Consider the following 16145-nt stretch of genomic DNA (forward strand, 5'->3'; position numbering starts at 1 on the left):
TCGCCTTGTCACAAAACTATCAAAGAACAAGTCCCTTATCCAAGGTCAAACAGTAAGTTTTGAGGCTGAAGTATAACCCAGTTTTAACTGACTTCAAAAGCCAAAAGATATATTTCAGAGTAATAAAGTCTACTACTATAAAAAGCACTGCTTTTTTCCATATGCTGTCAGTGAATTGTTAGCTTTGTCCCTCTAATCTGAGTGGGACACTTGGTTTCTTGGTGTTCTTTGTAGGACCACTCTCTCCTCTGCTATTAAGATAGGAAGCATTAAAGCCCTCTGTAGGAATACTGTTCCTACTTGGTGCCAAACTGAAAAGTGGTCTCCCATATGGGCAGGAAGGTGATACTTCCCACATACCACAATTACACACAGCTCACAGCAATAGCTCAAGACAGTACATACATTTTAATACCAAATATCATATAGTTTGTATTGGGTCCCTCTATTCTCTCAGCCATTTACCTTCTTTGCATTGGATATTTACAATTTTCCTGCTTTTCCCCAAATTAGCTTCCTATCCTCAATTTTTTAAGATACAGGCTGCATTCAGAAACTGAACGATACTCATATTAGAATCTTGTGTTCAAGACTGAGTAAAAACTAGGAAGCTGTAAAACATGGATGGACCTTGAGGGTATTATGCTAAGTGCAATAAGTCAGATGGAGAAACACAAAAACCATATGATTTCACTCATATATAAATATAGAAAACAAACAAATAAACAAAATAAAACAAAATAAATGAACAAACCAAACCAAACAAAAACAAACTCATAGATACAAAGAACATAGTGGTGGTTACCAGAGGGGAAAGGACAGGGAGGAGGATGAAATAGCTAAAGGGAGTCAACTGTATGGTAACTGATGGAAACTAAATTTTTGCTGGTGAGCATGCCGTAGCAAATACAGAAGTAGAAGCATAATGTTGTACTCATGAAGCTTGCATAATGTTATAAACCAGTTACCTCAATAAAAAAATCAATCAAACAAATAAATAAATAAAATTAGTGTTAAAAACGTGCTTCCTTGACTGTTTGTTTGTGGGTCTCTGTTCCCCACTCCTTGAAGAGGAGCATTCTTGTGTAGCTGAGGGAGTCCTGGCTGCACCGTTTCTAGCCATGTGATTTGGGGCAGGTGTTTTATCCCCGAAACTTTCATTTTCTCAATGTGTAAATCTTGGGATAAGTTAAAACTTACCTTAAGGGCTGTTATTTGATCACTGAAATTTTTTAATTTGTTGTTTTACTCTGCAGGTAATAATATAAGCACATGTTACAAAATTCAAAAATACAAAAGAATATTGAGTGAAAAGTAAATATCTCACCCAACCTTGCCTTCCAACTGAAACTAAGAACTGTTTCCTATGAGTCCTACCAGAGAAATCCTTTGCATATTCAAACAAATGTAATTTTTATTAGTGTTTTAACAATATACCTGGTGTTTTGCCTTTCTTTTTTTAAAAATCTATCAACATTTCCTTAAGGTCTTTCCATATAGGAGAGTTCACCAAAATCTTACTCATACTTTTGAAAAGCTGTATAGGATTATTTCTGTACCATAAAAAATTATCTTTTGATTAATACGGAAGAACAAATAGGTAAAAACATTCAAGACATTTTGAAAAGAGAATAATGATAAAGAGAGAATTAGCCTACCCAGCTATCTAAATGTCAAAATAAATTCTGAAACAGTAAGTAAAACAGTGCAATACTAGTGCAAAACAGACCACAAACAGAAAGAATATTAAAAAGACCTAGTATACATTTTAAAAATTGGTATATGATAAAAGCTATGTAATTGTTTGGATATTTGGAAAAAGTTGAATTATATAACTATCACATCCCATATATATTCCAAATGGATTAAAGAGTTAAATATAAAAGAAAAAAATGAAACCATAAAAGAAGTAAAAGAAAATGTAGGTAAGCATCTATTTGATCTTGGAGTTAATAAGGCCTTTTTAAGCAAAAGATGAAACTATATCAAAATCAACCATACCAAAAAAACTATAGCAGAATCAAAAGAAGAAACTATAAAGAAAAGTGATAGATTTCTATGATTTCTATTTCTATAAGTTTGACTGTGTGTAGAGTAGAAATTTCATTACATGAGAAAAATTAATAGGCAAATTACAAAAAGAAATATTTTGGAACATATATGACAGACAAATGGCTAACAACCTTTATATTGAAAGAGGTCTCACTGATAGTAAGAAAAATAAAAACCATCCAATATAACTTTAAGCAAAGTACATAACATGACAATTCACTAAAGAAAAGCTTATACAAATGGCCAATAAACATTTTTAACCTATATCTAACTTGCCAGTAATACAAAATGGAAAGTGATGCTACATGAACAATGAAGTGTCTTTTTTTTTTCCATTTGTAAAGTTGAGAAAGATAAATGCACAATTCTCAGTACTAGCAAATGTTCAGTAAAATCGATGCTTTCATATTCTTACTACCTTTCTGAAGGGTAATTTAGTATGTTATTCAAAAGCCCTAAAGTTGTGAATTTTTTGTCTTGTATTTCTTTTTATAAGAAGTTATTCTGGTAAAATGATCAGAAGTGCACAAAAAGATTTATGTGTGAGAATGTCCATAGAACATGGAGAAAAGTTTCAAACAACTTATATGGCCATCAGTGGTATGTTAGTATATACATATTTTGCTACACTAGGCAATTGTTAAATTTACATTTTATAGAAAATGTAATGAGAAAAAAAGTTCTCAATAGTTAGATGAAAATCAGATTATAAAAGATTGTATGCAGTCCATTTTAAACATGTGTACATAAATGTATACAAACATATATATATGTCCTATAAAAAAGATAGTTTTATACAAACTGATACTTTTCTGAGTGAACTGATAAAGAATAATTTCCTTAAATTTATACAGAGAAGTATCATCTTTATAATCAGAAAAAGTCAAAAAATGTCATTTTAAAATTAGAATCAGAGCAAACATCCCTGAGTTAGATATCTAACCATTATTGTGTCACATTATTTGTATCAGACCTTACTGAATGTTGCTTGGATATAAGTTTTCTTTAAAACAATGCAAACAAATAAATACTATTTCAGATCATCTTTAGGCAATCTCTCAGCTCTAAGACTAAAGTCCAAAATATCCCGAGAGGCTCTAAATATTATTAAAATATTTTTATATTTTATGTTTCTGCTTTGTGTTGAAGCAGTTGTTTAGATAAAAAAGTAATTGTATAAACAAACACTGCTGAAGCCTAATTAAGAAACTAAAATACCAGTAAGTGTGACCATGTAGGTAAAAGCACTAGGATAGTTCCTGTTGTTATATGCAGGCATCAGCCATGGAATTTGCAAAGATAAGTCTGCCCTACCCAGCAACAACTATGACATCATATGTTCAAGTTCTACCATTGGCACAAAAAACAAGAATCAGGCTAGTAATCTAGGTCAAGAATTCATTTCAGCATGAATCACAATTTTTTAAGAGTGATTTGCCAATAATTTTTCAGTTTCTTTTCATGGTTTTCTGAGAAAGTCCAAAGCCATGATTTAGTTACATTACTTGAACTGACAACAAAGCTAGTCATGCATGAGAAAATCATTACTAATGTGTTTAATCACCCTTAAATCTGTTTCTATTTCACTTCTCCCATGCTATTAGGACAATCAGCTCCACTCTAGTTTTCCAGTATTTCTAATCAGGGTTCAATTCCCAAAATCAGAGGACTACTTTAATTATCTAGAGATCTTCCAAGATACCCAAAAATGTCTTTTGATGCCCAGTTACCCAAAAATGTGTCAGCACCAAGAGTAGCAATACTTGCAAGTCCGTTTTACATAAAACTTTTTAGCTAGCATTTCTTGATTGATTGATAGCTGATAGATAGCAGTATATATCAATCCAAAATAGACTGTGGTAGATATTACTTTAAAATGGAAGAAATGGATTTTAGCACACCAATGCTGCCACTGAGAACAAGAAGAAAAACCAAGATAAAAGATGGTAATCATGTGTTTGAAGTCAGCAGACTGCAGCAACAGAAAAGAGAATTGGAAGAACCATACTCCAGAGAGGGAAGAACATAGCAGAAGTAAATGGACTTTTGCAGTCACTTTTACGCTAGAGGCATTTGCCAATTCTGTGAATAGACACAAGGATGAGAATTCATTTCATACCCAAAAAAGGATGCTACTGGAGGACGGAGAAAGAAAAAAATACTAAGTCTTTGGTGGAGATCTGTGGGGGGAGCCTCAGGCATACTGCTGGTTTTCCTCTCACAGCAGTTACCAATTTCTGGAGCAGTAGCAGGCAGAAAACTAAACCTTAAACAGAAAGTTTCTGAAAGACTAGGTAAAGCTTTGGCAGTCTCATAAAAATATACCATTAAATAAGTGAAAAGTCAACCCACAAAGTGAGAGAAAATATTTGCAACAATATATCCAACAAAGATTTATAGCTAAAATATGCAAAGAATTAAGTATCATTATCCTACTAAGTGAAGTAAGTCAGACAGAGAAAGACAAATATCATGATATCTTTATATGTGGAATCTGAAAAAAAATGATACAAATGAACTTATTTACAAAACAGAAACAGATCACAGACTTAGAGAACAAATTCATGGGGCTTCCCTGGTGGCGCAGTGGTTGAGAGTCCGCCTGCCGATGCAGGGGACACGGGTTCGCGCCCCGGTCCGGGAAGATCCCACGTGCTTGCGAAGCGGCTGGGCCCGTGAGCCATGGCCGCTGAGCCTGCGCTCCGCAACGGGAGAGGCCGCAACAGTGAGAGGGCCACGTAACGCAAAAAAAAAAAAAAAAAAAAAAACCCACAAATTTATGGTTACCGGTGGGAAGGGGGGGCAGAGCGGGTGGGGAGGGATAGATTGGGAGTTTGGACATGTACACACTGCTATATTTAAAATAAAATGCCTTTCCATTAAATGAATAAATAAATGAATAAATAAATAAACTTTTGTTACATTAAGCCATCGCTGGGGGAGGTGGAGAAATTTTTCTGTTAGTACATTTCCTTTGTAATGTAAAAATACATGTGCATTTTCTCTCACCATGATGATATTAGCCATAAATTGTCTGTTTTATGATTCACTCATTTAAAAATCACTCTTGGATTTGTCTAAACTGCTGTTTTTGTTTTAAAATGAATTAAGTTTTTGAATAAATTTTTAAATACTGAAAAATAAATAGAAGGGAGCCCATCTAGGACTTCCTAAGAAGTCAATAAAGACAACCTATAGAATGGGAGAATATATTTGCAAATGATGTGACCAACAAGGGATTAATTTCCAAAACATACAAACCACATACTGCTCAATAACAAAAAGACAAACAACCCAACCAATAAATGCACAATAAAGCAAATAAATGTAATCAAGTGATCTAAAGCATTGTAATGAAAAAAATAAATAAAAAGAACCCATGATATAATCTACTCAGAAAAAAATGGGCCACAGAGGTGAATAAGCACTTCACAAAAGGACAAATCCATTTGGATAATCATCATAAGGAAAGGTGCTTAACTTCATTAATCATCAGGAAAGTGAGAATTTAAATCACAAAGCCATTACCACTACGCATCTACCAAGAAAGCTAAAAATAAAACAAACAGAACAATTCCAAATGTTGGTGAAGATGTAGAGCAACTGGAACTCTCATACATTGCTGGTGGATCTATACACTGGAAAAATGCTTGACAGTATCTACTAAAGCTAAGCATACACATCCTTGGTCCAGGTATTCCATTCCTTGGTAGATAAAGCTAAGGATATACACATTCTTGATCCAGGTATTCCATTCCTTGATAGAAACTCTACAGAAATGTATAGGAGACATATATGTCTCCTGACACATATATAGGAATGTTTACAATGGCACTGTCATAATATCCCCAAATTGGAAACTACCCAACAATTTACCAGTAGACTGGATAAATAAATAGTTGTATATGTATACAATACTGTTTAGCAGTGAGGATGAACAAATTATAACTGTATACAACAACATGGATAAATCTAATGGACAGTAAAAGAAACTAGATCCAAAAGAGTACAAATGTTACGATTTTACTGATAAAAGTATCCAAAACAGACAAACTTAGCCTATGGTGTCAGAAGTCAGGAGAGTGGTTACTCTTAGAGGCTTAACAACTATAAGGGGACAAAAGAGGGCTTCTGGGATCTGGACAGTGTTCTGTTTTTAATCTGGGTGCTGACCACATGGGTTTGTTCACTTTATAAAATTTATTCTGATACACACTTTTATTCTATACTTTTTGAAGATATATTTAAATTAAAAGTTTGCATCAAAATCTATATGCATATAGAAAGAGGAGCTGCCATTAGCTAGATTAAGATAACTGTCTTAGACTGAGATCCGTATCAACACCCCAGTGTGTATTAAATTCTTCTGTTGGATGCAATTGATTTCTACATTTGTGACTATCAAACTACTGAACAAATATTACTTAAATGCCTAATTGCTATGTTAGTGGTAAAAACTTAAGTCGAAGATATGATATGATCCCCAACTTCATTTTACAAAAATACTTTGTATTTACAAAGTATTTACAGTCTGTTTGGGGAGATAAGATTAGAGACAAAATTAGCAAACAATTTGAAGTTGAAGTCTAAACTCCTCTTGAATCTTGGGAGTTTTCAGCTGATTGAGTTTGGGAAATTGCTCCAGCCACCAAGATATCCTTTGAGGATCACATTTTCTGCTCGCAGAATATGATGTTTATTTTTAAGGTTTTTTGCATCTATGTTTACGAGGAATATTGACTTATAGTTTTCTTTTCTTGTAATGTCTTTGAGTAACACTGGCCTCATAACCTAGGAAGTATTTCTCCTTCAAATATCTGGAGGAGTTTTTGTAGCATGGTACAAACATTAGATATAATTGGTAAGTGAAGACATCTCACTTGGAAGGTTCTTTGTGCATAGGTTATCTTTAATAGATAGTAGACTATTTAAGTTATCTAATTATTGTTTTTCCAGTTTTATTGAGAAATAATTGACATATATCACTGTAAAAGTTTAAGGTATACAGAATGATGGTTTGACTTATATAAATTGTGAAATGATTACCACAATGAATTCAGCTAACATTTGTCTTCTCATAGAGATACAATAAAAAGAAAAGAAAGAAAAAAAATGAAAATAATTTTTTTCAAAATTATGGAATACTTCATGAATTTGCATGTCATCCTTGCGCAGGGGTTAATCTTCTCTGTATCATTACAATTTTAGTATATGTGCTGCCGAAGCAAGCATGTTATTTAATTTTTGAATTAGCTTTGGTAGGTTGTGACTTCCTATGAATTTGTCTTCTGCTGGTAATAAATTATCTCTGTATTCATTTGGGAAAAAATATTTATTTTGCCTTCAGTTTTGAAATATTTTCACTAGGTACAGAATTTTAGGTTGCTATGTTTCTACTTCAAACACTCCATTATCTTTTTTCTTGAATGGTTTCTGATGAAAAGTTTGCTATAATTCAGATTTTGTTCCACTTTTTTACTGTTTCACCTTATTAAACTGCCTTCAAGAATCCTTAGTTCTGGTTTTCAGCAGTTTGCCTATGATATATACAAATATGTTTATATTATATTCTGTGTGGGGTTTTCTGAGCTTCATATATCTGTTGTTCATTATTGTTTATTAATTTCATAAATTCCCAACCATTATCTATTCAAATATTTATTCTACTTCTGTTTCTTTTGTCCTGGGAATTCAATTATTTATATTTTTAGACCATTTGCTGTTGACCCACAGCTCTTGAATATTATGTTTGCATTTCTAACTCTTTCATTCACTTTGCATTTGATTTTGGATAATTTCTGTTGACCTACCTCCATATTTAGTCATTCTTTATCAACGGCATCCAGTCTGCTAATCAGGCCACTGAAAGAAATCTTCCTTTCTGATATCCTATTTTTCTTAATTTCTAATATTTTAATTTATCTCTTAAAATAATTTTTATCTCTCTGCTTCAAGTCCCCATCTGTTCCTGTATGTTGTCCACTTTTTTCACTAGATTTTTTAACATATTAATCAGAGTAATTTTAAACTCTTGTCTAATTGATCTAACATGTATATCATCTCTGTGTCTGGTTCTGTAGATTATTTTTTCTTCTTACAATGAGTCTTTTTTTTTTTTCTATTTTATGTGTATTATGCAACTTTTGATTGACTATTGAACATCACATATCAAAAATAGTAGAGTCTGCTCTTTGAGGCAAATAGCTTTTATTCCCAAAGATGGGCATGACACTTCTCTCAGTCTATTAGTGGAAGTAGGGTTTGATTCAATCTAGTCAATAACTGAATTGGGTTTGGTTTTGTTGTTATTGTCATTATCCTCAGGGCATTATGGAATTCAAATACCTTCAGTGTTGGATTGCCACTACCTTCTTAATGTAGAACCAGGGCTCCTGGGCCCACACAAAGCAGAAGGCTTCTAGTGTTCTTATTCTACCCCACACTTTCAGAAATCCCTGAACGTCTGAATCACAGAAAGAGTCTCTCTACACTCTTGTCCACTGGGTTGCTTCTGCTTGTTACTTGGTGCTAGGTTTATGGTGGGGGTGAAAAGGGTGCTTAGTTCTCCTTGTCCAATCTCAGGCTCAGGCAAGGCTTGTTCACATGGGCCTTGTGGGTGAAGCATTTTCAGCGTTTCTTCCTTTTCTCCCTCCCATAGAAGCCAGACTTTTAAAAATATCTGCGTCAGATTTTAGGCAGGAGATCATTTTCTGGCCCTTCACAAGTGGTAGCAGATCTTGGGTTGTACTGATGCAGAATTTTACGACCAAGAGGTTTTTCTGCCCCTGCAATGGCATACTTGATGGCAACTGTTTTGTATCTTCCCCCAGTGGCTTAAGAATTTTGTTTCATATGAGAGAAGGATCTGGTGAAGTAAGCTGTGATTTTTGCTGTGTTTTGTCGCCCCGTGTTATCAAATCACCTCCTGTATATCTGAGTTAGGAGGTAGAGAGGGGTTCTCCAGTCTCCTGCCCTACACCCAGTCTCTCTTTGAGCGTTTATTGTATTGATGGATCAGTAAAGAAGAGTTTGTGAGTGAAGACAAATTTTCCTTCTCTCTGGGGATTTCAGTTTTTTTAAACTGAAATCTTCACCTACTCTTGGCCTTTAAGAACTATTTACAGTACTGACTGGTTTTTTTCTTACATACTTTTATGACAGCAAGTATTCTTCCCACGCTCTGCCAAAGTTGAAAAGATTTGTGTCTGCTTTCCTCCTGCCAAGGGATCTGTCACTTTTCAGAATTCAGTTTTCTTGGTTGTCTTTTGACCTCAGCACTCTGATAGCTTTGGGATAAGTTATAATTTTGTAGATCATCTGCTTTTTCTCATCATTAGTATGGGAGCAAAATTCTTTTGCAGCTTTCAGCATCCTAAGTTGAAGAGCCACCTGTTAAGATTTTCATTGGGATCAAAATCTACAGAACAATGTTGTAAGAATTTTCATCTATGCAATATGAGTATTTTAATCCACTTAATTTAGTATAAAATTTTTGAGTGGTTAATTTATAGCAATCATGGGTTTTATCATTGTCATAATATAATACTGTTAAGTATCCACCCTTGCTGAAAATTACCCTTACTGAAGTCCACATCTCTTCTGGTGGCAAAGGCAGGGAGCAAACGTGAAAGGAAGATAGTGATATCACCTTTTTTCTCCTTTCACAGGGCATAATAACACCCATTCAAAGTCAAACAGCTACTAACTGATTACAGATATGTCTATAACCCCGATCTTATTGACCCCAGTCCACGGGTCTTTCCACTACACACTTTTCAAATTTTTAATTTCTGTTCCTATAGCCAAACCTTTCAACTTTGGATATTTGTGCTGAATCTTTTGAAGAAAGGAAGGTCTTTCCTTCTACAGAGTTTTTTTCATATTCATCTTTATCAGTGCTTTTATCCAGGCCTATCATTTTTGTCACTTTACTTCCTATATACATTTGTATTCTTGGTAGTCTCTGGGATTTCATCACTTGAAGTTCTTTCTTTCATCAAAATTAGAAAAAAAAATAAACTTATAAAATTAAATAATCTAGCAGATAGGCCTTGCCATTCTCTACTTGAATTTGAAGTCCTGAAATTGGAAGACTAAGGCTGGATTTTAAGTTAGTTAGCTAGTCATCTTATAACTCAAATAAACATGGCCATTGTCATGGAGCTGGAAATCAGGATCCAGATATGAGAGAAGGGGGTCATTAGAACTAGGGATGGAGCAAATTACCCTATAGAAGGACAGTGGTAACAGCATTCAATGCAGTAAAATAAAATAGGTGTTGTCTGAAGTTTTTCCCAGACTTACTGCTTTCTTTCTACACTTTATGTATATGTATAGACTTCTGATGGACTTCTCCTGGAAGGAGAAGAAGAGTTCAACAGAACTTGATAGTAAATAATTGTATTAATTTCAAAAAAACAGTTAGTTACGGAACAAGATTTCAATCAGGTTGTCTAACTCTGCAGCAGGGTTCAGCAAAATAAGGCCCACAGACTAAGTCTGACCTGCCATTTGTTTTTATAAATGAAGTCATATTGACACAGTCATTTCTACTCCACCCTCCTTGTGCAACCAGAGAGATATTTTAAATCACAAATTTAATCTTGTACTTCTTACTAAAAACCTTCTAAAGGCTTCCTATTGCTCCAAAACTCTTGATATAGCATATGAAACTACTCATAATATGACCCCGGCTTACCTAAGCAGACTCCACATTTATCTCTATTTCCCATCTTATAGTCTGTATTTCAATTGTGCACTTACTATATCTCTTGCCTCTGGGCCTTTGCACATACTTATCTTTGGCCTCAATCAACTCATCTTATCTCATCCTTCTGGTCCCAACATAGAAGTTCTCATTTCCTTGGGAAAGACCCAGACACCCAAAAGTTCCATGTACTCCCACAGAACCCAGAAAAACTGCTACCAACAGTGATCATACTGTTATCTATTTTGTTTGTGGTATATATCAGGGGTTGGTAAACTATACCCCATAAGCCAAATTCAGACTACTGTCTGCTTGTATAGTCCATGAGCTAAGAATAGTTTTCACTTTTTAAGAAAAGTGATATTTTATGACATGCCAAAAAATTATACAAAATTCAAATTTCATTGTCCATACATTCAGTCTTATTGGATCCCAGCTACTCTCATTTATTTACATATTGCCATTCACTAGGGAAGGTGTGGCAGATATAAGGATAAAAGAGAAAATACTATCTCAGGCCCCCCAGCTTACAGCAACCACAATACCTTTCCCAGTGTGTGGCCCATAGAAAGCACTCAATAATTATTTATGGCATTAATAATGTGTGAATAAGTAAGTAAAACTATTTTGCCCAGGAATCGGCTGCAATTAAGCATAGAATCTAGCCATATTTTTCAATCCCTAGCTGAGTACTCTCTGCAACTAGGTCAGGCCTCCTTCCCTATGATTTTAGAACAATATTACTCTTAGAGTAATCATGGAATTAAAATTCCTTCCAGTTGCTACATAGTCTTAGATAGTCCCTAGAATAGAGTTCTAATATGCTGAAGTGTTCCTAAGAAAACCTCCCCTGTTATGCCCACAAAGAGTAAATAATGATAGAGGATCACTTCTCTTCAGAGCTCCACTTATTTAAAGCAGCATTTTGATAAGTTCAGGCATACCTCAAAAGCACAGCTTATACGGAAAAAGTACATAAAAGCAAGCACTGTGATTAACCCTATCCAGATGGGAGAAAAAATGTGTTGACATTTCAGCAAGAACCATCTTCAGTTCAAGCCAAAAAAAAATCACTAGTTATACTTTCTAGTCAGCCAAAATTTCCAGCTGCATGGATTCTCTGGTGAACAAACAGTCCAGTGCACAGAATAAGGTCACTGAAGAATGTGGCAGTAATCACAGACTGTAATTAAGCAGTAATGACCTCAACCTGAAGCTTTCTTCAGGATTAATGGATACCTGAGAAGCCAGGGGCCTGAGGCAGCCCTCATTCCATCCAGAATGCACTGGGATAAAGTGAGCATTAAAAACAAAATGTGTTTCCCGTCTAAATCACTCCCCAAAGTTACCTTTTCCACTATTATGTCACAGAGTTGGATTTTTTATGACACTCATTGTGGGGGAAAAAAAAAGATGAAGTTTAATCAAGAAAAGAGAAAGAAAGTTTGGAATTCAGAAACAGTAGGGGATTTCTCTGGAGTGGGGAGGTGGAGGTGAATGTGAACTATATTTAGTATATTCAGCTTTAATTTTCAGTTTAGCTCTGAATCATAGGAATAAGAATACTTATTATGTGCCAGATGATGCCAATAAATTTACCACTTTAGTAAATGTGAAGTAAAATAATGATTAATATCAATAACTGTTATAGTTATCATTACTATGGCTTTTTATGCCTTGGCTTAACTGATGAGAAGAGAGGAAACAAGCAGACTATCAGGTTAGTAAGGTGACCATCAAAATACTAGCCATCATTTACTTGCTGCTTACTCTATGGCAGGCACCTAATGGATATTCTGTCTCTTCCCTTAGAGGCTGAACATCATTATCTCCTTTTCATAGATAAGGAATCTGAGAACCAGAGAGGTTAACTAATTTGTCCTAGGTCATTCTAATCAGTGTAGGGGTTGGGATTCAAGCCTGGGTTCCTCTGACTCCAAGGCCCAAACCTGAAATCACTATGTGCTATGAGCCCGCTGATCTGAAAGTTCTCTGTCAATCATTTAGAAGTAATGAGATAGGATTGTCAGGATGAATGTCAATGGGGAAACTGAAATGGTAGTAGAAGATCAAAGTCATTAACAAGCTACTAAAAAGTCCTTTTATGTGTATCAGGAATGTTGGGAAAACTCAAGAGTGATGAGGATTTTAATGTGGAGTCTGTTCTTTGTGCCATCCTCAGGGCTTGGTAGCATTTCCATGTCTAGATATGAATGCAGGAGCCCCATTGTAACCATAGGTTCCAAAAGGTACACTACAGTCACACTAGCCAACCTCAGTCCACCACATCAGAAATTTGTTCAGTAAACGACTAAGGTTTATTTTTTAAATGAGAGACTTAATTGTAAATATGCCTGAGAGAGTTACTGGTTGTGACTTAAATCCATCCTGAGATGGGAAAAACTGCTATTGGTACATTTCTTTTTTTTTTTTTTTTTTTTTTTTCGCGGTACACGGACCTCTCACTGCTGTGGCCTCTCCCGTTGAGGAGCACAGGCTCTGGAAGCGCAGGCTCAGCGGCCATGGCTCACGGGCCCAGCCGCTCCGCGGCATGTGGGATCCTCCCGGACCGGGGCACGAACCCGTGTCCCCTGCATCTGCAGGCGGACTCTCAACCACTGCGCCACCAGGGAAGCCCGGTACCTTTCTTAAAGATAAGAGCAGGAGGCTAGTTTTATAGCTTGAGGAAGTAAATACTGTATTGGATTATAAAAAATCTTTTATACGAATACTAAAATAAGGAAAAGGAGAGGTGGGAAAGGGCATATTTATTTGTCTGCTGCAGACAAACATGGAAAAGATAAAGTAACCAGATGCCTACCTCCCTATTCTCACCGCCTGGTCCCAAATTGGGTAGCCAGGCATACCTTCTTCCTTAGGATAGATGGGTCTGATGAACGAGAAAACATGAAAGATGTTTTGGACAACTGTTGGGTTGGCCAAAACGTTCATTCTGGTTTTTCCATGAGATGTCGTGGAAAAGAGTAACAATAGTTGACTTCACTGAGACTTTATTTTCAGGTATGTCTTATTCTTTTAAGAGAAATGAAAGCCTATAGTGGGGTCGCAGAGCCTCCTCCAAAGACACAAAATGTGACGTGTCCATTCCACTCATGGACTGTTCCTCAGTGTGAGAAGCAGACCTGATCCTAGTGGTCCCTTTCTTCCTTGTTGTTACATCACTATGACCTCAACTGATTTACCTTACTTATTAGGAAGACAACATTTGGCAATATTCAAGCAAACAAAACCTTGGCAGCCAGGTCTCAGATACTAGAGTAAAATTATGTTTGGACTATGGTATTTATAAGCCAAAACATACTCCGTTCTTAAACTAAACTTTTATGACCTCTGCCTTCCTTTTTTCAAGGGGAGAAATATTTAAGACTATTTGGGAGGAAATTCTCAACACTTTGAGACCATTTGCTTTACCTTTCCTAATTTTCAAGTTCAGATAATCACAAACACAACTTGAAAAATCTCCTATTTGGCCATGAGCTACCAAATTCAGAGAGTAAAGTAGAGTGAACAGAAAGAGAAGAGTGAAGAAGCTATAGACATGGATGACTAACTTTACTTAATTTGTAATAAATAGAAATCTTGCAAACTTTTCAAAGCAGAAAATTATCTTACATTCAAACACAATGGCCAAGATTGGGACAGAAGAGTGTCAACTTCTGAATGAGTAAGAAACCTGTTTGCAAACTGATGCTAATGCAATAATAAGAGAGAGGAGAGGAGAGGGTGAAGAGGAAAGGAGAGGGGTACGTGTGTGGGAGAGGGAGAGAGAGAGTGGGCGATGGGGGCAGGGAGGAGGAGAGTTACTGAATAAAGAGTTCAATGAAGAGTCACTAAATTTAATAACTTTTCTAAATTATGAATAATTTACAATCTAAGGTCTAGTCCCATTCAAGTCCCAGTCTGGGCTCCCCAGTACAAGATGACTGTTGAAAGAAGGAATGAAAAGGAGATAATAAAATCCATTCTCAGCTTCTGGTCATAGAATATAGAGGAAAAGAAGCACAATGATTCTATGCCTCTCTGCTGATATTGTTACCTAAAAGACATTTCCCTCAACCACAACTGGTTAGCTGTTAATTTTGGAAATAGTAAAAGACCCCAGGTGGGAATTAATTAGCTGGTTTTCCAGAGGATTCAGTGAGTAAAAATTTTGTCATTTTTGCATTTGTAGACAATTATTCCATCCCACTTAACTTCATTCTCTAAGCTACTTCTAATTTGATGATTCTCAATCAGAAGTATGCATCTGAACCATCTGTAAAACTTTTTAAAAATGCATATCCTCTCCTCATTCCAGGTCTAAGGAGTAAGAATCCTTAGCTGGAGGGGCACCCATATGTGTATTGATTCAAATGTTAAGAGCATGCTATCAAGGCTGTTTCAGATCAACTAAGTAATCACCTCTACCTCTTTCCAAAGTGAGAGATCAATAAAAGAATTCATAAGAAAAAATAGGCATCAATAACTTGGACACTCCCCAGGTCAGAATCACAGAATCACCTTATCCACTATGATATATCCTCTTGCTATGTAATGTTTCTCCTTTAAAAAAGTCATGCTAGAAAGATTTTATAGCTCTTAGAGGAAATAGTTATGAGATTTACTATCATGAACCAATTTATGTTGGAGCCCTACTGAAACTATGGGTAATTTATTATTGAATTAAAATAAAAATGATGCCACAGACCTTAACATCCATCCATCCATCCGTTCAATCATTGGATACTTACAGAACACTAGCTGTGCATCAGAAAGGCACTATGCTGGCATGGAAGATAAAGTGATGACCAAGATAAACCTATTCCCTTACTTCAAAGAGCTAACAGTCAAACAGAGAAAGACAGACATTAAAGGAGAAATAGTTTAAAAATTATCCTATCTGTACTACTGAGGAATCCTCCTACTACATTATAATCCATTACTTTGACACAATTTGAAGAGAACTGTCTAGTAAACATTGTTGAATTTCAAACTGCTTGTGGGTCCACATATTTGAGAGGCATATAAAGAAACTAAATTGTTTTAAGAGAGCACATCCTGGATGCTAAGGTGACTTGAAATCATGCTTTATGAAGAACAAGAAAAGGAATAGTAATAATTAGTCTAGAGAAGGCAGACATTTTAGTAATCATCAGGCCTCTGAAGTTTGAAATGTGGCAAAGGAAGATGATCTAGTTCATAGGGTCTTTGAGAGTTGAAAAGAGAACAATAGATAGAAGCAAGAGAAGGCAGATTCCATCTCAGAAAAAGAAATTTCTTTATTTGATTTTCTTGATCAGGATTGTATCAAGATCATATGGGTTTCTAAAGAAACAATGAGATTTCTGTCAGTGGCATATTGCTTCATCTCTTAGCAAGGATACTG

The 16145-nt window shown here is 35.5% G+C and overlaps 1 non-coding gene across 1 annotated transcript; it reads right to left on the bottom strand.

Moving 5' to 3' along the window:
* Positions 1 to 7182: 7182 nt before the first annotated feature.
* Positions 7183 to 7284, bottom strand: LOC131757931 (U6 spliceosomal RNA). The gene has a single exon (XR_009336075.1). It is a non-coding gene; the product is annotated as a U6 spliceosomal RNA (small nuclear RNA).
* Positions 7285 to 16145: the final 8861 nt, after the last annotated feature.

This window comes from Kogia breviceps, chromosome 5, assembly GCF_026419965.1.
Source record: "Kogia breviceps isolate mKogBre1 chromosome 5, mKogBre1 haplotype 1, whole genome shotgun sequence".
Lineage (NCBI taxonomy): Eukaryota > Metazoa > Chordata > Mammalia > Artiodactyla > Physeteridae > Kogia > Kogia breviceps.